Here is a 23,535-nt window from a genome sequence, read left to right as displayed (position 1 = left end):
GCATTTCAGAACAATGTAATGCAAAACTCAATGCCAAAATGCTAGATTGTTATCAGTTGCCAGGATGTTGCTATAGCTACAATATATATATATTTTTTTTTTTTTTTTTAGTGGTAATCAAAGTCAAATTCCAGGTATTCTCTGATCTTTGAGAATTATTTCGGATATGCTTGTGAATTATTCAAATTGCAACAACACAAGACATATTGTCCAAGCAAAGTCCATATCTCGCATCTCATTCCAACCTCCTCCTGCAAGAAAAGGCCAGTCTGGAGAGGTTGCTATGACAACCAAATATTTAAATAAGTTCCTTCACAAGAGAAATATTTTTGTGCGGACAATTCATCACCAGCTTTGGATGGACAAAGGCAAACACGGTTTTGCTTATCTGTGTAAATCACCGTGTTTGTGTTCGCTCTCCGGTCAGCTGTCCGGCACAAGCGGCGGACGAAGCTGTGGATTAGATCATTCGGCTTTGGATTTTCTCAAATCTTGGATCTTCGTGTTGTTTGACTGTAAGCCTCTGAGATAATTGTTTGTTTTCCAAAGGATCTGCCTTTGTTTTGCCAACAAGATGATCTTAATCGCGAAGACTTACAGCGTACAAGTGGATGAATTTGCTTGCCAAGTGAAACTTCCAGCCTTTGACTTGAAGGATGCAGAGCGGAATGATACTGAATCAGCGCGAAATAAGACCTGCAATGATTTTTGACGTTAATGTGATTAATATACAGATAAATGCAGAGATCGTTTGTTGCTTTGGTTGCACTGTATACCAATAAGTTTTTTATATAAAAGCATATTTTATGCTTGACGTCTTTACATAAGCAAGGAAGTCATACAGTTTTAGACCCACATGAGGGTTTCATTTTTTTAATTAACCATTCTTTAATACGTAGAGTCTTGATTTTGAGGATTGAAGGAAATAAGTATAGACAAATGAGTCTCCAGGGCCACATTAAACATGCGCGGACCAAGTCAGTATTACCCATAAGACCATGCGCCACACCGCACATACCAGGTGACTCAGCACAGATTTCCACCACTGTATGGCAGACGTCTTTCATCCGGAGCCATGCTGCAGTTAAGTGGTCTGACTCGGTTTGGCACGGAAGCGAATCTTCAGTCACATCTTGGACTTTCACATTTTTTGTCTGGCTGTAAATCAGGAAGTTAATTATTTGTTTCCTCGAGGCTGTTCCCTTCCTCAATTTATGACCTGTTCGGTCCGTTTTTATGAAGCATTGTGTTCAGACAGGCTTTTCAAAGACAGACACGTTGCTTATTAGAATTGTTAACACCTACAGAAGTTTTAACAGATGGACACGGATGCTATCGTTTGTGCAATCACTTTTTTAAACGAGCTGTCCGAGCTGCCATTGCTTGCTTTAGCGTCTTTGCATCGTTCCGATCGTTAATTACGCACGCAAATGTATTAATATAAATATTATTCTGGACCAGTTGCCAAAATCTTATTTTACGCATGCTTATATTGCTTGAAAAAGTGCTGGAAATGTTCTTGACTAATCCTGATATTACTTTGCCGTTAAATTCAATCTAAATTATAATTAGTGGTATATACGTCTCGTTTGCTATTGCATCGGATTTGAACAAAACCCCAAGTACACAGATTTATAAAAATCCTTTGGTGTTATGAATGTGAATGATTATTCTGACTCTTTTCTGTATTCCTAAGGAAGACCATACAACCTGTGAAGATGGAGATGGAGAGGTATGTCATCATTATATTGATGTAACCGTAATCGTGATCAGTATTGTGCATCCTGTCATTCAGCTCTGTGACCTCTTTCGATTGGCTGATTACTCTATTAATATTGATTACAGGCCCATCCAGAATCTGTGTCAGGCTGACATTGACCCATCCGCACTGAGCACTATCGTGTGCGACGCTTTTCCTTTGCATCTGCTTGTGAGCTGATCGTCCGGACACACAAACCAGTAAGCCTTGTTTATAAACCTTTCCGTTACTGATGTTTTTACTTTTCTATATACAATCACACTAAACACCTGTATTTACGGTTTCTGTCCTGAAAGTCGGTAACCTCGGTGAACACGGTCAGCCATAATATTTTTTCGCATTGACTGCCGTTGCTCGGAAGTGCTGGGAAAGTGCTTGACTAATCCTGATTTTATTTGCTGTTAAATACGCCTTAGAGCGTAATTAAAATACAATCTCTTTTGCTATTGCATTGGATTTAAACAAAACCCTAAAGAACCTCCCTTCTGCGTTCCAGGATGGATAGCTTGGTTATAAATATACAAATAAAAAAAGGGAACATTGTGTATTATCCTCAGGTTGTGACAAAAAAGGCTCTCTGTGGAGGTTAGTTTATGGTAACAAAAATAAAACCAGTAACCATTACTGAACATTCTACAGATGTTCTCTTTAGGTTGTCCCAAAAACCGATCTGCGATGTTCTCAGAAGTTTTGTTTGTCTTTAGAGAAGGTTCTGTGCGTCTCTACGGTGTTCTGGGACGGTTCATTTTTGGTTACGAAATACAGAGAACATTATTCGAGCATTATTAAAAAAAGAAGAAGCATATGCTTCTGTGTTTGCTGGGATATTCCTTCGATTATAAAAAAGTTTTTACGTTGTAGATTCTTTTGATCTGCATATTGGTCCTAAACGTTGTCCTTTTCTTTTAACATATGAAAAGAGTTGTTTTGTTTCATATGCTTGCTTTATTTGGGATAATACATGCACAAGTATGAAAAATCTGTTTCATAAAAGCAAAAAAAAGCATTCTGCCTGTCATGGTTCTAGGTTGTTGTCGGTGGTCCTACACTTAGAGGCGTAATTTATAGCAAAAGCAAACCTTAATACTTACAGTTGGCAAGCATTTGGCGAGGATATCATGAGTTTGAGTCTGGTTTGACAGGATGCTGGAGGCAGCGAGGAGACACCAGCTGCTTCTTGTGTTGGATCTGGTCATACAAATGGCTTCTGTCTTCCTGTTAATCTGTTGTTGTTGTTTCTGTTTGGGATAATTTATGTTCACTTGTGTTCAGGGAGATTGAGAGAGACACATATCTTGTGATAGTTTCCTCTTAGGATATTTATATAGACTTTCTGATGTCTCTAGCATGTTCTTGTAACTCGCCCGCATTTAACAGATGCTTAAAGTACGCAACCTGAGAAGAAGAGTCGGTAATATCATTTCCACCCTTTAAACTACTGTGTTACGGTCTTGGAAGAATCGAGAAAGTCGTGTTCCTTTAATTTTTTTTTCAAACCAAAGGCCTTCCCGGAGGTTTGTTCGAGTGGGCGATTCAGCAGACGATGACTTGAGTTTTGCTTCTCAGAGGATGGTGATGCCCTTCCACTTCCACTGCAGTCATAGACTTTTGGCATGGTCTGCACGCCTGCAAGGGAAAATGACTACTGACTAATGTATTTGGTTCTGTGCCATTCACCACAGTCTTATGCATTAGAATGTGATGGTGCAGTTGTCATGGAGATGCCGACATGTTTTGTTGTAGCGCTAGTATAGAGACGGTCCAATACTTTGGTAGTTAATAGCACTAGATGGTCAAATACAGTCATATTTGATGCACAAAATTCCTAGGCCTCTAAATTATCAACATTGAAAAAACTTACACAATGTACTACTGTATATGGCTTCTGTTGTCTGATTCATAGCGTATACTTATTAAGCAAGTAAAAGGTCTTTTAGCACAATTGTAAAGATGTCCAACTTTATACTTTGTGGAATTTTGTTTAAATTCTTTACAGAAGTAAAAATTTGAATGACTTTTATGTTGTTTATAATATTACTGGTCTAATGCATCTTGTTCTGACAAAAATGAAATATGCAACAACATTATAACTTAAATTTAAAGAAAAAAATTAAAAGAAAAAAAATTGTATGAAAAATAATGTTACGTAAAAATCCTGTTCGAATGTGAGTATAAATTATAATCATCTAACTTTTAAGGAACGTTTATTGTGTTCATCTTTTAATAATTGCATTGCATTATGTTTTGAATCTACAGGGGTTTGATCATAAAACCACATTATTTTGCACAATTATGTTCATTTTACTCTTTTAGACTGTTATAAAGATCATTTATTTACATTACAAGCTCTCTAGAATCTTACATTTTTGCCAAATAAATATCAGCATCTGCACCAAACAGCAGAGCTGCGCTCGGTCTGGGCATTTGAATGAAGCCGATGTGTTCTTCTTCCTCAAGTTTGAACTTGAATTTTTCTTCGGTTTTCCATCACCTGGTATGGCTAGAAAAGGTACGGTCAATAATGGAATCTGCTCTTGAAGGTCAAAGTGAGATAAAAGACAGACATAAATAGTAATAAAACACTGGAACTTAAGGTCATGACCTCATGTGTAACTCTTCAGCTCAGTTTGACAGTGAAGGTCATAGGTCACTGCTGTTGGTCACTTAGATGTATGAATGGCTCTGCTCGATGCTTTTTTAAAAGCCCGTAAGACGTGTTGGCCCTAGCAACGGCAAGATCCTAAGCTTGATTCCCAGAGGTTGCATGAACTTATGACCTGATAAAACGCATACATTAAACGCAGTGTAAGTCGCTTTTAATAAAGCCATCTGCCAAGTGCTTGAATGAAAATGAGTTTGTTTCAAATTACAAATGGTTTCGTTGTATTGATGTAAAATGCAATGGCGGGTTAAGCAAGCATTTTGTGCTGCAAAACTAAGATGTTAATTTGATTCGTTTGGCTGCTTAAATTGAGCTGCAGGTTTCTGACGCTAAGTTTAATGCCGAATACGATTGTAACCGCCTAAAAGGTTAAATTCTGTCTCATTTGGAAAGATAATGAGCCGTATTAAATGATCTTAGCAAGGGCAATATTTCAGCTATTAGGGACTAATTAAACGAAACAACTTTTTAATGCAAGAAAGTTAATATTAGAAATCCTGCAAATGTGAGTGCATGTGGCCTGTAAATGCACAAATGCATCAGTGGAAAGCGAATGTATTGACTTACGGTAGCAGAACAGATGTTGTTTAGACTGTGAAGCAGCTGCAGACAGTGAGTGTTAACAGACTTTTAGCTTTACAGGCAACTTGCGTATCTTTTGCTAACAATGGCCTTCAGTGATCTTCCAAAGAAAAGCTCTTGTTCACGATTCCGGTTGCTTATACTTACGGGCGGGGGTTTGTTTAAATCACTTACGCTAAGTATTAAACTTTGTTTAACTTTGCTACACCGTTTGTGCTCCATACATGAATGATTGATGAGTAGAGTGTACTCTTGTTGAGTAGAGTGTGCTGTTACTTTAGAGAACAGACAAGCAATTTACTTTACTTTATTAAACGAGGATTGAGTAATATACTATAGATATAGATTTTAGGGTGAACTGATTTGACACTGATTTGTTCAGAATTATATGTGGTAATTTTCTCGTTGACTATATAAGCAGCTGTGGCCTTTTACCTATTAGCTAAGAAGAAAAACAGTTCAAAACAAAATGCTTCGAACGTGACGGGAGCGTTGGCGCCGTTTGCTCTCATTGCATTTGGTACATCGGCGCATTGATCACTGTTCTGTTTTCATAAATATTTATGCTGACATCAGTGCAGTGTTTTCTGTCGAGACTTTTCTCAGTGAATAGGTATGCAAATGACAATCTAATGTAAATACAAACCGATGTCTTTTGTCTGATAAACAGCTCGAGTTCAGCCAAAGATGTTGCGTTTTCAGAGCTGTTTGTCTTGTAGGGAGATGAATCGAACAGGGACGTGAAGCTTGAGAGTTAACTCATCCCATAATCAAGTGGACAGAGATTAAATAGACTTTCGCTTCTACTGTGATATCTTCGGTATTTAAAACAAATTGTCTTTGTAGCCCAAATACGTTTGGTTATGTATGCAAAAAAAGAACTACTAAACTACTACAAAAAAAGACATGTATAGAGATTTCAGTCAAATTTGGAAAATATTAAATGTTTTTAATCAATATAGTATGATTTATTTAATCTCCCGAGTGAACTGAAACCATTTAATAGTGGTTATTCCTCTATAGGAATAGTTCACCCAAAAATTTAAATCGCGACGTATTTTACTCACCCCAAGCCATGCTAGATGTATATGACTTTCTTTTTTAAAAATGTATCCTGGCTCTTCCAAGCTTTGTAATGACGGTGGATGGGAACCATGATTTTGCCTTGGGGGTGAGTAAGATATGCCAGAATTTTCAGTTTTGGGGGAACTATTCCTTTAACCATGTTGTAATGGCTATATTTTTATTCATGGTGATGCACTGATTTACATTGACAGTAGTTGTAAATCTCTTTGGAGAAGCTAGATCTTAAGGCTCAGACGCCATTTGAATCCTTACGAAATTGCAAAGATGGAATCAACCACTAGACTTCTAGGATGCATATGCAAAATGATTCAAATGTGCAGGTGAATGTTTTCTCCAGGATGATTCTGGCAGGTTGGTAGGAATGAATCGTTTCGCCGCTCTATTAATCTCGCTCTGTTTCTGGAAACTTACTTCTGGCAAGAGAAAATTTTGTTTTGTTTTGCTTCTGGATGTGCTACAATCAATCCCAGCCTTTTCCAGCATAAAAAATCACACAAGTCAGAAATGCTGACATGTGAATGACTATGAATCCTTATGAAAACACATAGACCCAAGTAGACTAACAGAGTCATATGGATACTGAACGATACTGCTGATTTGTTAAGTGCTTCAGAAAGAGTAAATGGGGATATTTAGCTGTTTTCTGAGTTTATGCAGTTTTTCTGCTTTGTGTTTGTTTTTATTTTGGACAAATGTGTAATGGCTAAACAAAGTGATGTTACAAGAATATTGCTCTTGAGATACAGTATTAGTATTCTCAATGCATGCTTTGTTGGTCAGTTATTTCACTGCTGGAGCCTGAATTAAAAAATATGTAATGGAAAGACAAAAATTGATTTTAGGGTGAACTATTTTCATATTTAAGTCATTTTAATATGCATTTAAATGTATTGTTGTGGAGTGGATTGTTGACTGCTTGTATTCGCTTTAGTACACGGGCCACTGCTAGTTCCATTTAGGGTAGCATGACAGACAAATCTCTAAACCCGCTGTCATGTGGGAATGACACAGAATGAATAGCCCTCTTACTGTAGCACGTAAACCAGATGCTTCAGATGACTGAGTATTATATCCTTGTATGACGAAAAGGAGCATTGGAAGCACAGTGGTATCTATGACAATAATAATAGAGTACACAGCTCATCAGGGGTCTTTCGGGAACCGGGGATATTTCGGGGGAAAGAAGACTCCTCGCGGCCCTTGCAGGTCGTTCTCGGTTATGCAATCTCATCCGTGAGCCTTCAAGAAACTTCAGCTCGGACTTTGGAGGAGATGTCCAAGAACTAGCTGTTCATTTCCATCAAATGTCAAGCATCCAAATAACGACTCAGATCTGCGGCCAAACAAAATGTAAAAAGCTGCCATTGAACGTTTGGCTGCTTGACTCGAATTCTCCACGATCGGAAACCGTTCACATCTGTTTTTTCCTGCTAGTATCAATAAATGACCCCAAAACAAGAAGTCAAACCGATATTTAAAAGGCTGGAAGGAGGTTTAGTGTGGAGATCATTGAAATACACAACCATATATCCATCAGGATTATATTCAGTGCTGTTTTTCATTGCATCCATGTGGATGGGAGGTTAATACAGATTAAAACTACTTTTGAAATCATTTATTTTATAAATCACTGACATTTTATTTAGGGCTGCACGTTAATCATTGTGTGATATGTAACGCGCATCTTGTCAGTAAAGCCGGATCTGTAACCAGCGGTAAATTCCATCAGGTTTCACATTGAGCTGCATTTTACCACACAGAGCTGTTGTTCACTGTCGAACTGCGCAAATTTGTGTTCATTATCAGCGGGGTTTTGCTTCAGTGCCCGCTCCTCAAGAGACTCACTAATGATCACCATCCCACCCGTTCCTGTCTCCTTCACTCGCTGCTCAACCTCAGCCCACCATCAGTGTGCTGCATTCGCCACGGGTCAGTCAGTCTCCATCGTCATCATGGCTGGAGGATACTTTGACTCCGACAGCGGCCCTTCGACCCGTCAGCTAGGAGCCATTCGACCCATGGCTCCTAGCTTCCTCCTCTCCACTTAGTCCAGCAGCTCCGCATGGCTCCCTTGTCCCTCCAGTTCCCCCTTGGTCTGTTGTTGACCATCTGCCGCCTCAGGACTCCACTCCTCTGGTTCTGTCAGGCTCCTCCATCCCTCCTGCTTCACCTCATGCCTTGATTGCTCTGGCTATATGATGGCCTTCCGGATCCCCGTCACTGCATTGGCCATCGCTACCACCTGCTCCGAAGTGGCCCTCCGGATCCTCGGCCTCAACCTGGCTCATCGGCTCTCTGTCTCCACATTGGGCTCCTCCTCAACCTGCTCCACTGTCTTTGGTCAGCCTCCTAGAGTCAGCGGTCAACCCTCCTCCATTGGCTCCACCCTGGGTTACCATCATGGCTGTGGCCTGGGTCATGCTGGACTCCTCCGGCTCCAGGTCTCTTCCCTGGCTCCTCCCACCTTTGCCTCCTCCATGGACGCTGTTAGCCGGCCCCCTCCTGAATACAATTACATTAATATTTCAAAATGTTGAAATTAGATTAAAAAAAGTTGAGTATAATTATATTCTCATATAACAAGAACCTGACAAGAAATCAGAGACCATTTTTTTCATACAAAATCCCTCCAGACCCTTCAGATTCATAGCTTTATGTTGATATTCTCACCTCTTCAAATTTCTAGGGTTCACTTCAGGGATCTGTGGTGGCAGAACCTTAGTTTTGAGCTCAGCTGCCCATTTTTGTGTCGATTTTGCTGGTTCTTTTGGATCATTGTTCTGTTAGAAGATCCAGTCATGGCCCTTTAAAAGGCTTTCTGACACCAATACTCTGCGATTCTCCAGCTGTGATCATTGGAGAGTCTTTGGTCAAACTCAAACATTCCTCCTCATGTTGCATTAAGTCAAATATTGCCACAGACAGTATACAGTATGCAGATTTGTACCATTTCCTGTTGGTTGGAACTCCTTTATTGTCCTAATGGTGGAAATGTCTTTTTATGTGCTATTTTCTTGAATTAATATTTTGTAAAGCTCAGCAATCTGTTGCTGCACAATAGAACTATTTTTTTTTCACAATCCATATTTTTAGGGTGCCAATATAATTTTGACCATGACTGTCTATAAAACAGATGCTTTATGTATAAAGCAAATATTATAATAATAATAATAAGAAGATTGGCTGATTGGCTTTATTCTGTTGTTTTCCTTGGATTTGCTTCTCAGTTCCATACAATTTTAAGCTTTTCTTATCAGCTTTTCTTTTCAGATTATCATAGGTGGTTTTAAATTAATCCAGTTTCTTCTTAGTTTAGGACTCCATAGTCCAGGAGTTGGTAAACTGTACTTAACCTATGTTTCAATAAGCCCTTTTTTAAACAAAGATTAACTATTCTAGATTAAGCCTACTCCCGTCTTAATTTAAACCTCCCCGCTGTGTATTATATTCGTAATTACAACACAAAATTTCACAGTGTATGCAAAACAAGACTAAAGCAGGCTGTATTCATGCAGTAGTTTGCCAAGAATTGTCCAGCGCTACATCACCTAAAACATTTCTAAAGCATTTGTAATCATAACAGAGTTGCTGTTTATCTTGTTTATGTGGTTATTGCCAGATCCAGTATATTGAACCTGAAGTCATTCTGAGGAACGTCTTGGGTGGTGCTGCTGCTGTTGTGATGGTGGTCCAGCACATGATGGCTGATTTAGGATGGCCACTTAGAAATACTGGACCACAGGGATGAGAGCTATGACGTTATATACCATACAATGATAGGAATGTGTCAACTGGTAGAGATATTGCTATAGTGTTTAATCATTTATATACACTACTGTTTAGAAGTTGGGGTCAGTAAGATTTTTTTAATGTTTTTGAACAAAGTGTCTTACGCTCATCAAGGTTGCGTTTTATTTCATACAGTTAAACTAGTAGAATTGTGTACTATTACTGTAGCTTAAATACAATTTGATTTATTTGATAGGTATATAATTTATATAAATGTAGTTGTTATTTTTGAAATATTACTTTTAGTCATTTTTATTAGTTTTATATATTTTATCATTCATAATATATTACATTGAAAATGGAAAATGAATACTTTTGCCATTGAATTACTATCAGAAATAGTATAAAATTGCTCATAGTTTAATGTCTGTTTAGATGACAGTCTGCTCATCTCTACCCATCTCTGTTAAATTCAGCGTTTAAATCGAGTTTGCCAACCACATGGGTGTTTCTTGACTATCCACACCTTTAACCGCATTTATTTATTTATTCATAATCCTCTGAGTAATGAGTTTCTTAGGGAAGGATGTGTTATTTAGTTTGACTTCTGTCAAACTACATCCATGATTCATCCGTCCAAAGTCACATCCCTGTGAAATACATATGGCTTTCATGAATCTTTCCAGTCACGCTCATGTTTTTGTAATGTGTAAAGAGCTCAGTGGACCCTTGCTCGCTCTCGATTGTCCCGTTTCAATTTTTCAGCAGTCAAGGTTGCAGTCTTTTGCTTAACCTTGCTTTGACCTTGTACAATTTATCACTGCCTGGTGCCTTCTCTCCATACGCCCCTTTCAAACCAGTCTCTCCATGGAGAAAACTCACAAAAACATCATAAATAAGTCATATTGTATATATATCTGCGTTTTTATGATGTATCAACAAAGCAAGGCGTGCAATTCGTATGAAACACTTCATGTGCTATGTATAGAATTGGATGTAGTTTTGCATGGAGGACCATCATCCCATTGAAAACGAAAATCAGGCATCTATTTAATATCTCCGCTGTTACTCTTAGACTGCAGTGAGATCATATGGAGAGCAAATGGCAAATGGACTTTTTAAAATAACGTTTGAGAATAATCTCACAATGTGTCAGTGTGTACCCAGTTTTATACCAGGCTAAAAAGTCATATATCTCAGTCTATATTTCTCATCAAAGTCTAAATGATTGACCTTCACCTCAGTTTTATACTCTTACTGTGTGTTAAACTTTGACTTATTTGTGTCTGTTGTTAGGCGCTTACATCGTGAACTAAACCTGACAGAAAAAGAAAAGTGACGGTTTTCTAGGCCGATATGACTAGGAACTATACTCTCATTCCGGCGTAATAAACAAGGAACTTTGCTGCCATGCCATGGCAAACATATCGGCATGGAAAACCCCAACTTTTCATTTTCTGCCAGTCTTAGTACACAAAGTAACTCAGTCAAGTTTTAAATAGGAAAAATATATAAACTCTTTGGTCATTTTTAAACGCAATGCTCCTGGTCTAATCAGATTCAATTATCTATGCTAAGCTATGCTAAAAGTGCTATCGCCAGACACAGAGATCGGCTGAATGGATTCAAAAACGGGAAAACTCAACTTTTTTTAATTCTGAGGGAGTTGGAGAATGAGCCTATTTTCAAAAGGACTTTTCAGGGGGTTAAAACTCATTTCTGCAAGGGAGAAATGATTGAAATGTTTTTCATTTTATATGATAAATTTTAGCGAATTGGTGCTCAAGTGTTGTTCGTTATAGCTCCAGAAGAAAGTTATAGAATCAACATTGTTTCGCATGCTTCTCCTAAAATTGAGAATTCTCCTAAAACTAGAAATTGAGTTAATATTGAGATCTGAGCATCTGGCAATCTGAGCACGGTTTGAGACATTATAATTTCTGAAAATATTTTTCTTTTACAGACTGACTAATATTTGACACAAACTTTGCCGTTTGTGAGATTTCAGTGAGAAAAAAGCAGAACTCATTTCTACGTAAACCATAAACACAAAGCCTCGTGTTGGATCAAATTTACCCATAAACACTTTACCCATGAATAGCTTCATGAACGACTTACACGAACTCATTCTGCTCGTCTTTCATGAATGAGCCGCTTTGGTGTCTCAATATGTCAAGGAGATCTAATGGGCGATTTCTCTTTCCGATGGGCTTGAAACCATCTGCTCGTGACAACCGCACACGCTTGGTGGCTTTAAATGTTCCTCAATTATGCAGACAACATTTGTGCATCTGGCTGTTTTTAAGTCTGGTTCGCTGAGTGAGTCGGAGGGTTTGTTTGGATCGCCACACGCTGACCGATTCAGAAGGTACCGTGGCTGAAATCCCATATTTGTTCATGTTTATGCTGAGCGTGACAGATCTGCTGTATGTCTGCGGTGGGACGTTTCTTAAATCTCTAGCAGTCTTCGGTGACTCTCTATGTCTCACTTAGGACTTCATTATAATCAACAGACACATTTTATGTGCTTTTAATAAATAAGTTATTTCACACTGGATTCTTCATTCCTGAATCATCCTGAATGACATTTACCTCATTCTCCATCATAAACGTTTTAGTAACACTGTTGAAAGACATACCACTATATATATCTCTACCACTTATAAAGCCTTTTTTGTATTAAAAAAAATTATTGTATTGTATTTATCTTTGAAATCAGGTTGTGAAGACTCTACAGTATATTATGAACTTCACCTGAGTGGTTATGTTGAATAAAAAAAAAAAAGACTCTTCTTAATAGTTTCTTAAAAGTCTTTCCTTTTCGGCTGATGATTCCATGGAAAGTGAATGTTAGCAAAGATCTAAATAGTTGATTAGTTGTCATTTTAGGCTGTTGTTGGATGCCAGTAGTTTTAGTGCTATTTAAATGATGGATGAATAAATAAGTATGTGGTCAATATGATTTTTATTTATCCAACAACACGTTAAATTGACAATAAAGACTTGAATTTTAACAAAAATTAAATTAAATTAAATTAAATTAAATTAAATTAAATTAATTAAATTAAATTAAATTAAATTAAATTAAATTAAATACCTTTTGCTCAGTTTCTCAGAAAACAAAATTTCTTCATTTTTCAGCTGCGGAAGATATTCAATCAGCATTTGAATGCATGCAACATTTAATTCCATTACTTGATATAATAGCTTTTAAAGGTCTTAAATTGTGAAAGAGTGAATTAAGACTTTTTATCTATAAAATATCTATAAACCTCGAAGAACGCTTTGATCAAAAGTGACATTTATAATGTTACAAAATAAAAAAAAATAAATAAATAAAAATCATAATCTTCACAACTGTTTTTAACATTTATAATAATCAGAAATGTGTCTTGAGTTTTAAATCGGCATATTAAACTGATTTCTGAACAAGCATGAGACACCGAAGACTGGAATAATGATGCTGAAAATTCAGCTTTGATTGCAGAAAATAAATTACAATTTACAGTACATTCAGATAGAAAACACTTATTTTAATTGGTAATAATATTACACAATATTAAAGGGTTTTTAACAAAAAAATACAGCCTTGCCGATACTTTTTCATTTTCTTCTTTTACAGTTAAATTAAAAATGCTTATAATCTGTGTGCAACAAGTTAGTGACGCGGTCTGAACATCAGGTTACAAGTTACATAAGTGAAGCGCTTTTCCAATCTCTCATCTAACCTATCAACGACCCGCCACGTTCATCCGGACCTCCTCGTGTCAGGGTGATTAATAGAAACCTTGTGTCATTTCTATCCAGATGCTTACTGTTCTGATGTTCTCGCTCTGATAAATATTTAGACTGCACCTAACTATGCGTATCTCGCTTTTCAGATTGAGCTTTTGTGTTTTTATTTCTGTAATGTGATGTATTTCTCTAATAAAACCGCAGCAAGTTGTTGCATGTGATGTTTATAATGGCACGCACCGAAATGTGCTTTAAAACTTTCTTCTTCATGTTGACCTCAGCAGGTATTCGTGGTTTTGTGTACACGACACGTGTTGTATTGGATTGGTTTTCCCGTGACGGTCTAGTTGGAGAATTTCCATATTTATTTTAGCTTCTTTAGAAACGAGGACGTCACTTCCAGACATTCAAGTGCTCCAGCTTTGAAAGATTAGGAACCGATACGCTGATTATGTTCGTGGCTTAATGAGAGAAATGAGAGAGAGTCTTCATTTTTATATTGATATTAATCAGACGTGTTTGTAGAGTGAACTTTTTAATGAGGTTATGGTGAAGTCTACGTGATTATAGTCTTATATGATTATACTTGATGGTCTCCATCCTCACTGCCTTTGTAGTGTATTTCGATTTATTTTTTTTTTGCTTCATTTTAATTTTAGTGCTTTAACTTATTTTGTCCAAAAAAAGTACTATAGAAACAATGAGGAAAAATAATATCCATATAGAAAAGAGTATAAACTCAAAATTAATTGAAAATTAAAATTCAAAATTAATAAAAAAAAAAAAATGTTTTATTTGCAACATTTGCTTTATGTTTTTCATCTATGTTTCTTTATGTTTTATTTCAGCTTTACTTCAATTACCCTTTTTTTTTGGCAACATTGTTCTAGGTTCTTTATGGAAAAGTAAGGCAATGATTTAGTCATGCAGTTGTGGGCGATTTTGGTTTTATTTGGTGGGACGGTGTGACGTAATTGGCGAACAGTTGGCAATGATAGCAAGCTGAAACAGAGCCAACCCAAACCAACTCACCCTGTGCACATGTTTCAGACTTAACTTCTGAATATCATACGGGCCTGTGTCACGGAGAAAAAAACGTTGACAAGTGTTTGACATTTTCCATCACTTTTGTTTAAAGCGTTAAATGTTGCATGAAATGTAGCTAGTTTTAACGCATTTGTCAGCCAGTTTTAGCTTATTATTACGTTTATCGATGCATATTGAATATTTTTTCTTCAGGCTACTTTTCATCGAAAGGTTCATTGATGTTTTTAAACTCGTCATCATTCGATTACTGTAGGTAATATTATTTTTCATTTACTTTTTGCGAACAAGCAGATGTTTTTATACATTTTTTTGAGTTTCAAGTCACATTTCTGCAAAGTAAAGATGTTCACACACTGCAATGCCACGGTTTTAAATGGGATTAACACATTAGAATATCTTCTTGCCATTAGATTGAGTCTCGAATGCGGTTGACATGCAAATGAACCATTATAGATAAGAAAATATCTGCTGCAAAACTCTTTACGACGCTGACCCTCTGGGCATCTGCGAACGAGGACAGATTTTAGGCTACATGTGTGAGTTCGGCACACTTTCTGAAGAAATAGCACAGCATTCCCTACACTTTGGCAAGGATTTCTCTCTGATTGTCATTTAAGCGACATGGAAATACTCTGTAATGGAGAAACGGAGAGCGTTTGACGTGATAATTACAAACAGGTGGCTGATTGACCAGAAAGTAGCGCTTGTTGATGTTAGATGTCAGATATAATGTCATGTGCAGTGGCATCTGTTCAGATGAATAGTAAACAAGCTGAAGATGTGAGTAAATTATCTGTAAAATGTCTCTTGCAGTCATTTTCCAAACCTGTTAGAACTGGAAGTGAAAGTGTTGGCCCGCAGTTGATAATTACTGCCACATCAGTTGATGAAAGCGTTTTCAGCAGTCTCAACACAACTTCTAACTTCTACTTTTCTGCATCCGTTCTGTGCATCTAGCTTTAACTGATATTGAAAAATGGCCCCAAGATCTGGTTTGTGTCTTGATGCTTCTTGACGCTCTCGTATCTGCTATGGTGGGAAAGAATGTTTTGTCATGCGTAGGTATCCTGATGAAACATACCCGGCTAGTTGGTTTTCAATGAGTAAAAAAATAAAGATGTTTTACATGTTTGAAATTTTAAGGTTTGCATGTCATTTGCTAACATTTTTTTCTTTTGCAATCTATTTATTATACTCTAAAAATAACAAAAAGCAGTAACTTTGTGAGTTATTATTACAATGTACTACAAGTGTTTTCTATTTAAACATATTTTAAAATGCAGTTCATTCTTGTGATATAAAGCCACATTTTTAACATTATTACTGCAATCTTTTTTTTTTAGAAATCATTCTAATATATGCTGAATTTCCTAATGTTATAATGTTGCTTTTTTCTTTTCTTTTTTTTTTTAGAAACTGTGAAACATTTTATTTTTCAGGATTATTTGATGAATAAAGCGCTTCAGCATTTATTTGAAATACAAATATTATAATATAATATTTTTTTCAGAATTTTGTATTTTTATTTGCATTTAAACATTTATATTTTTGTAATCCATCTAAAAAAAACATGCTGAAAAATGCTGCATTTATTTTTAAACAGTGAAATATTATTACAACCTAAAAATATCAGTTTTCTCTTTTAATATATTTAAAAAAATAATTTATTCCTGCGATGCAAAGCTGAATTTTCAGCATCATTACTCCAGTCCTCAGTGTCACATCCTTCAGAAATCATTCTGATGTGCACCAAAACATTTGTGCTGCTTGTGTGTGACTCCCTATATTCAGGTGCCCTTTCATACCCATTTTCTAGTTCATCCTCTTTATGTTTCTGTGTATAGCTGCATAGCACTCTCAGATTAAAATTGTAGGACTATTAAATATTCTGTTTGCTCTTATGTCTCTGTAGAAACTCTCTTGAACTTCTACGTATAGGCGTATGTTCTGGCTCCAGGGAGAAGAGAGTATGGGTAATATATGCTGCCTGTGTAGGCATCTCAACACCTCAAAGCAGTAGGAGGGATGAACAGGAGGAGAAAGAGAGAGAGAGAGAGAGCTTGTATGAGTTCGTGGAAAGGCTATTTAAGGGCAGTCCTTGTAATTCACAGCACTCTGACTGAAGTCTCTCATATTAAAGAGGTGTAGTGCTTTTATCCTCTCTCCCTCTCCTTCTCGCACACTTCAGCCTAGAGGCTCGGCGGGCGGGCGGGCGGACGGACGGACGGGTGTGTGGAATACATCACAGACTCTCTCAGATCTTCCGGCACGTGGAGAGACGGAGACAGACGGAAGCTGGACATCCTCACCTCGTCGCCGTTGTTTGATTCTCGTCTTCTGCACCTGATTTGCTCGGCTGCAGGGAGGCGCTGGAAGCTCCATTCATCACCGCAGGTATCTTCATCCACTTCCTCCCCTTCTAATTTCACTCGTTTCTTCTTCTTATGGATTCAGGGGGCTTTGCTTTCACTCAAGAGATTTCTCTCTCGTAGCTAAGGAGGTTCGTAATTGCGCTACTTTTGGTATCAACTTTATCTCATGTGCTTTTACTAAAATGTCTCTGTTCGCATGAAGTTAATTTTGAGAATGCAGACTTTGGTTTCCTGGCAGGTCTGAGCACAGTCTGAGACATTAAGATCTGAGATGCATGTGAAATAAATAGGTTATATTTCTCAGGAGGCTCCTCTGGTTCTCCTTTTGATCTCATTGAGGTCTCGGAGAAGCAATTGAGACACTGAAGAGATTTAATTGATTTCAGATGCATTGAAACCTAATGGTTCAGTTGAAGAGATTCTTGGTGATGTTAAGCTTCAGCCATGTCTCAGATGAATTCTCCTAAAAATCATGCTGCTTGTAAATACAGTAGATAAACTCTCTTCTGAAAGCAAACTTTGATTTCTTGGCAGGTCTGAGTCATTCTTTTCTGAAATTACAGAACACATTTGAGCATTTAATGGGCTCTTCTTCTCTGGACTCTCAGTGCTGTCTAAGAAACACAAATGAGCCATTGAAGACATCTCATTCATGTATGTGTTGGAAGCTAAAGAAAAGTATCTTTACGATCTGTTTCTGTTTCTGAATCTGCTGAATTTGAAGCATCAAGATGTTTGCCTAAATTTTCTCCCAAAAATAGATACTGTACAAAGTACAGTAGAGTCAGCTGTTATCATATTTTCTCTGTACAGTATGAGACATGAAGGTACAGGAGACGCGTGTGAGATTAATAGGTTCTCTTTTTGTTCTCCACGTGATCTTATTCCTGTCTTGGGGAAACAATTGAAGACATTGAAGACATTGCATTTATATTTTATGGTCGTGTGTTGGAAAAATATATTTTTAAAAGCATCAGCTGAGGAGACTCCATTCAGTTCTGATTTATCTGAAGCATCAACTTTGTCTCAACTGTCTCTTTGAGAAATTCTCATTAAAACGACTCAACTGTTGGCACGCTATTTATATTGAGAGTTTGATCGCAGATTTCTTGGCAAGTCTTTTATGAAACTACTGGTTTCTATTTCTTAAGAGACTACTTATGCTCCTCATTCCTGTCTCGTAAAAGCAGCTAAATCATTAAATTAATAACATTTAATTTTTTTTCTCAATGTAGCTGAACCTAGAAAAAAAGGTTCTGTTCGGGACATTTAATTGGGTTCTCAAATATTTGAAGTATCATCTTTGTTTCAGATGTTTCCCATCAAACAAACATATTGGCGTTTGATTGCATGCTTGCGACGTTCATGGTATTCATGGTCGTCCTCTGATATTACACTAGAAGGAGCAGACTCAATTTGCTCTCCATTTAAACTCGTTGTTTTGGAGAAACGATTAAGACATTAAAGAGATATCATTATTTTCGGAAGCCAGAAGAAAAATGTATTTCTTTGTTATTTGAGGTATCAACGTTTGTTTCCGAAATTTCTTTCAAAATTTAAATGAGACCCAAATGAGTTGACTGTTATACTGCGTGTGAATGCATATAGCATGCATTAATAGGTTTTTAGACATTTTATTTGGCCAAATCTGAATATCCAACAAATCCGACCCCATTAAATATTTCAACTATGAATATGTGTGAACATACAGAGATTATATGAGTTGTGAACATTGTTTCATGTTCAAGTATGCATGAGGTACTGTATCAAGGCATGGTGAGCAGCGAGCATGTTCACGTGATGAAAGACAGAAACTAGTGCGGCGTCTTTGATATCACCTGGCAAAAAGACACGTATCCATCTTTCACTCTGTGCCTATGTATATGACATGAGTGAGCATCATGAAAATTACATTGTCCTGTGGAAAGGAGAGAAGGATCTGTGGGAAGCAGCTGCTCTGTGTGTATGTGTTTAAGGGGAAGTCTCCAGGGATTGTGGTTTCTGAGGTTCAGGTGCATAAACAGACCATTACTATTTAATGTGTGGCTCTTGCTTTAGCAAATCGTTATTAATATAGCTCGTGCTCACAGATTTTGTGTTTGCTCCTGATGTAAACTATTATTCAAAATGCGCCGTCTGCTGATAAGAAGTTTGCTCTGTGGTTTTTGCCCCAGTGATCTGCAGACATAGGAAGTGTTTTAAAAGAATAGATGCAGATGAGGTTGTTTCCTAATGGGAACAGATTTGGCGAAACGTAGCATTGGATCCTTTGCAGTGAATGGGTGCCGTCAGAATGAGAGCCCAAACCGCTGATGAAGACATCACGATAACCCACACCACTCCAGTACATCTGTTTACATCTTGTGAAGCCAAACGTGTCACTTCTGGCCACAATGCGTGTCCATTATTAAAAAATAATGCTTCTTCCCGTGAAAGGCCATTTCTGTCGAGTTTTAGAGCATTTCAAATCACTTCCTTATATGGTTTTAAAAAGTAGATGCCTGATTTTTGATACAACACATGCTTTTATATGAGGAAAATGTGCAGTATTTTTGGAAGTCGGAAAGTGTAGAATTTTTTTAAGACACTCAGTGGCCCCATAAATGACAGTACATGGTGTTTTGAGCTCTACCGCGCCATTAAATACAAGTGTGGTGTTTTGGTGGTTTACAGGTCATCACTATGTGTGATAATGCAGAATGTATTAGGTATGAATTATAGTAATTAGTTTAAATATTCTGAAGCTCTTGCTAAAACCAGATGGTCTTTTTCTTCACCCTGGCAGTTTTATCTGCAGCTTTATGGAAGTGCATCAGGTGAGGCCGTTTGAGGTTTAAGACCCGAGGAAAGAGTCAAGCCCCCTTCTTCATCCAGCTGAAATCAAAGGGCATAAATTGTCGGAGGTCAGCGGCTGACGGGGGTTTATGATGCCTCTGCTATGTGCGGTTCCTCCTGTGATGGTGTGGAAGGAATGATGGGAACGGAGAGGTGTCTGGGTCTGTCGGGACAGCTGGAGTGAGACCGACCCACGGCCTTAGGGCTTCATTTAAGAAAGAGTAAGAGAACATTGTATGAGTGTGAAACGAGAAGGGGGGTTGTTCGACCAATCTGCCATTGTATGATAATGGCCAATTCATTTTGTCAGAGTGCGAAAAATAAAGAGAAGTCGTGAAGTTAAGGAAATGAGAATGAATCTGTCATGCAGCGTTATATTACTATTTAAAATACGTCAACTGGAATAAAATAGTTGTTTTCAAATATTTGTCAATGCAAAATTTTGCATTTTAATTAACGCTGTCAAACGATTAGTGACGATAAATGAAAGATTTTGTTTACATAATACATGTGTGTGTACTGCATATATATTTATTACGTGCATATATAAATACTCATGCATATACATGTAAGAAAAATGTTACCTTTCTATATTTAATATATTTATATATGCTATCATTTAAATTAATATGTAGGTGTGCGTGTTTATATATGCATAGTAAATATACACTGCACACACACATGTATTGTGCAAACAAAGACTTTTTTTGTGGATGCAATCTTTGCAATTAAACATTTAATTTTAACTTAGTTTGACTTAGTGTGAACTATGAACCAAAATGAACAGAAATCTATATCTAATCGTCAATCTATAGACATTAAAAAGTACATAACTTGCAAAACACAAAAAAAGTCGAACTTGAACTAAATAAAATAAATATATATATATATATATATATATATATATATATATATATATATATATATATATATATATATATATCAGTGTGAATACACACATTTTCCACTATATTGTACACATTATATATGCTGCATACAGCTAAAACAATATGAGTAGTACACTGTTCTGAACATTTAAGATGTCAACAAGTCGTTCTATTTGATGCTAACATAAAAAATAAAGGAATCTAAACCCTGTCCAAATGCAACTTTTCATTCTAGTGAAGTACATTCAGGTGTTGCTGAATAAAATGAATGTCAACGGTGATCCGGTCCGAGCAGCTGCACTGCAAACTAGTTATACGGTGTGCTCTAGGGTCTGTGTTCCCATGTGTAATCTTTGATATAAGCGCCTACTTCCCATAAATCTCACTGAGTCTAGACAGACAGGTCTGAGTCGCATGTGGACCTGTGGTGCAGATGGCCTGGTGCTGATGGATCACTTCCAGGCTCTTTTTTCTCGTGTGAGAATCACTCATTGGCTCCGGTAAGCGTCCGCTGAAGACGAGAGAATTCATGTCTGTTGTATCCGTTTCACTGTCAAACTTCTCACTTACTTAAGGGAAAGTGTCACTTTGGGGCAGTTCTCTGATGGTATCCTCATCACTGAAAACGTTCTGGAAGTATTCAGCGGGTCAGTGAAATTGGAGATTTCTGGAGGTCGTCTTAATGAGGAAAGCATCGATTCGCAGGACAATAAAGTGTATTTCCATCCAGAACAACTTACAACAGTATCGCAGTTATATACATATATATGTATATATTTACATACATATAGATTTAGAACTAGGTGTTTTTTCATTGATGAAATGCTACTGGTGCCATTCGGGATTACGACCTCGAACATCTTTTCTGTGTTCAAAATGCATTAAAGCCTAACTGCATTTTGTCATGCATTTCATGTCACATAATTCATTCGGTTCGTGAAATTGGTTGCACTTGGTGGCCCATACAAAACAGCTCTGCAGCAACCTCTCACTCCCACGAATCAATGCAAATTCACTATTATATATACGACTTACATATTTCTGTATGCCAAAAACACTCATTTTTATTCTTATTATATCATATGCAATGCTTCATGCCTATAAATATAATGTTTTGCTTATTCACAACTAAAAAAATTGCACACTTCTAATCCATCCATCTCTGAAGTCATTATTGAAAACTACTTGTGCAACTGAAGTTAATAAAAAAAGAAATAATTGCAAAGAAACTGGATCTGGATCTGGTCGAACGATCCCCTACTCTTATTTATTTAAATAACTTCAGACTAGCTATGAGAAGTTTTTTATCACAATATTTTTGTGATTTTTCTACAGAAAGCTTTTATTACCCAGAAAAATGGCAAATCTATTTCCCTCAGCAAGGAAAACAGCATATGGCAGTTTGCTCGGTGTAGACATCAGTCAAAGTCTGGTAATCGCCCACTGGCAGTGGACTAAACATGTTAGAGTGTTCACATACACGGCATACAGTCTGCTCTGTACTTCATCTGGAGTGTAGATTGATATTTCCCGCCATAGGGTTACAGCTGTAGTCTCTGTATAACACTGGGTTGTGTATTCGTTAGGGGTGGAATCTATTGAATGCTTAAAACGTTTGATGGCCGGAGCTCTTCTAGTCTAAACGCGTATGACACACACATGCGCAGAGTCTTTGCTGCGGACCAGGCAAAACAGATGGCGGAAAACATAGGCCAACATTCCTAGTCCCTGTTTCCAGGTGGAAAAGTTCCCTTTCTGTTGCCAGTGCAGGGAAAACTAATAAAGATAGAGCAATTCTGGATTATGACTTAAGGATTTCCCTTTATAATATTCTTAAAGGCTATTTATTCCTCAATGCCTTTACAAAGTGCTTAGCGGTTAACCGTTTTTGCGATTAATTTACGTCTTATATGGAGATCGTAATTAACATTTGCTCGAGTTATTTCGTTTGGAACTGATTTCTGACGCATTATATTTAGTAGTGTTAAGTATTGAGATCAAAATTCATAACCATGACCTAAGTCAACATTGAGATAATAAGGCAAAACTATGATTATGTCCCCCCCGGTTTCACAGACAAGACAAAGCCTAGTCCTAGACTAAAATGTAAGTCTTAGCTCTTTCAGTTAAAAGAAAGTTGCACTGACTGACATTAAAATATATCAGTGCCTTTGGCTCAAGATGCACCCCAGTGATGTATTTTTATTGATCATGGTTATAAAAATGACTTAAATGTCCTAATTGAACTATGGCTTAATCCTGGCTTAGTCTAAACCCCGTCTGTAACAACACGAGTCCTAAGCAACTGATTATCCTCAGACACACGAGGTATTTTCCAGAAACCTTCTGCAGATGTAGGAAGAAAGCCTGTGAAACTCAATCTCAGGTTTATATGTTCCCATCCTGGTGTTTTAAAAGAACGTGGCAGGAACCGTAATAGATCTACACTGAATTCATACCTTTGTTCCTGAACCTGCCGTAGCGACCCGAACACTGGCATGTATTTCAACTCTATTGTGCGCATGCTGAGAATACGATCTCGTAATCTCTTCTTTTAAGGCGAAGACCCTTTTCGCGTCAGTCTCGAGCACGAACGTTACGGGCTGCAGGGTCACGGGGTTGACCCTTGTTAGGGTTCGAAGGAATGTAAAAGTACTTGTAAGCGCTTAGTGGACACTTCAAAGTGCGAGGAGGAGGCTAAAGGTCTTGACCGGAAACCCAAAGGTCAAAGGTTAGGAGATCTATAAACTGGACGGTGTCAGTGTTGTTGCAAAGCACTTAACGCCGAGTGTATGAACCATGCAGTTAGTAAATTGTAATTAGCCTTTTTTCATGGATTTA

General features: G+C 37.3%; 1 protein-coding gene across 4 annotated transcripts in view; it reads left to right on the top strand.

Annotated features, from left to right (window-relative positions):
• Positions 1 to 411: 411 nt before the first annotated feature.
• tnca (tenascin Ca) overlaps positions 412 to 23,535 on the top strand; it is a 60,169-nt gene continuing 37,045 nt past the window's right edge. The window contains exons 1-4 of one of the 4 annotated variants that reach the window (XM_043239627.1): positions 412 to 515; positions 1,697 to 1,732; positions 1,846 to 1,959; positions 16,789 to 16,994. The gene's annotated coding sequence lies outside the window, so the exon portion shown is untranslated. Of the gene's footprint in view, positions 516 to 652; positions 1,733 to 1,845; positions 1,960 to 16,788; positions 16,995 to 23,535 lie in introns of those variants that run through there. The other 3 variants (XR_006251008.1, XM_043239628.1, XM_043239629.1) reach the window with 3 other exon arrangements.

The sequence above is a fragment of the Puntigrus tetrazona genome, chromosome 5 (assembly GCF_018831695.1).
Source record: "Puntigrus tetrazona isolate hp1 chromosome 5, ASM1883169v1, whole genome shotgun sequence".
In the NCBI taxonomy this organism is placed as follows: Eukaryota; Metazoa; Chordata; class Actinopteri; order Cypriniformes; family Cyprinidae; genus Puntigrus; species Puntigrus tetrazona.
This window is presented reverse-complemented; position numbering and strand designations above follow the sequence as displayed.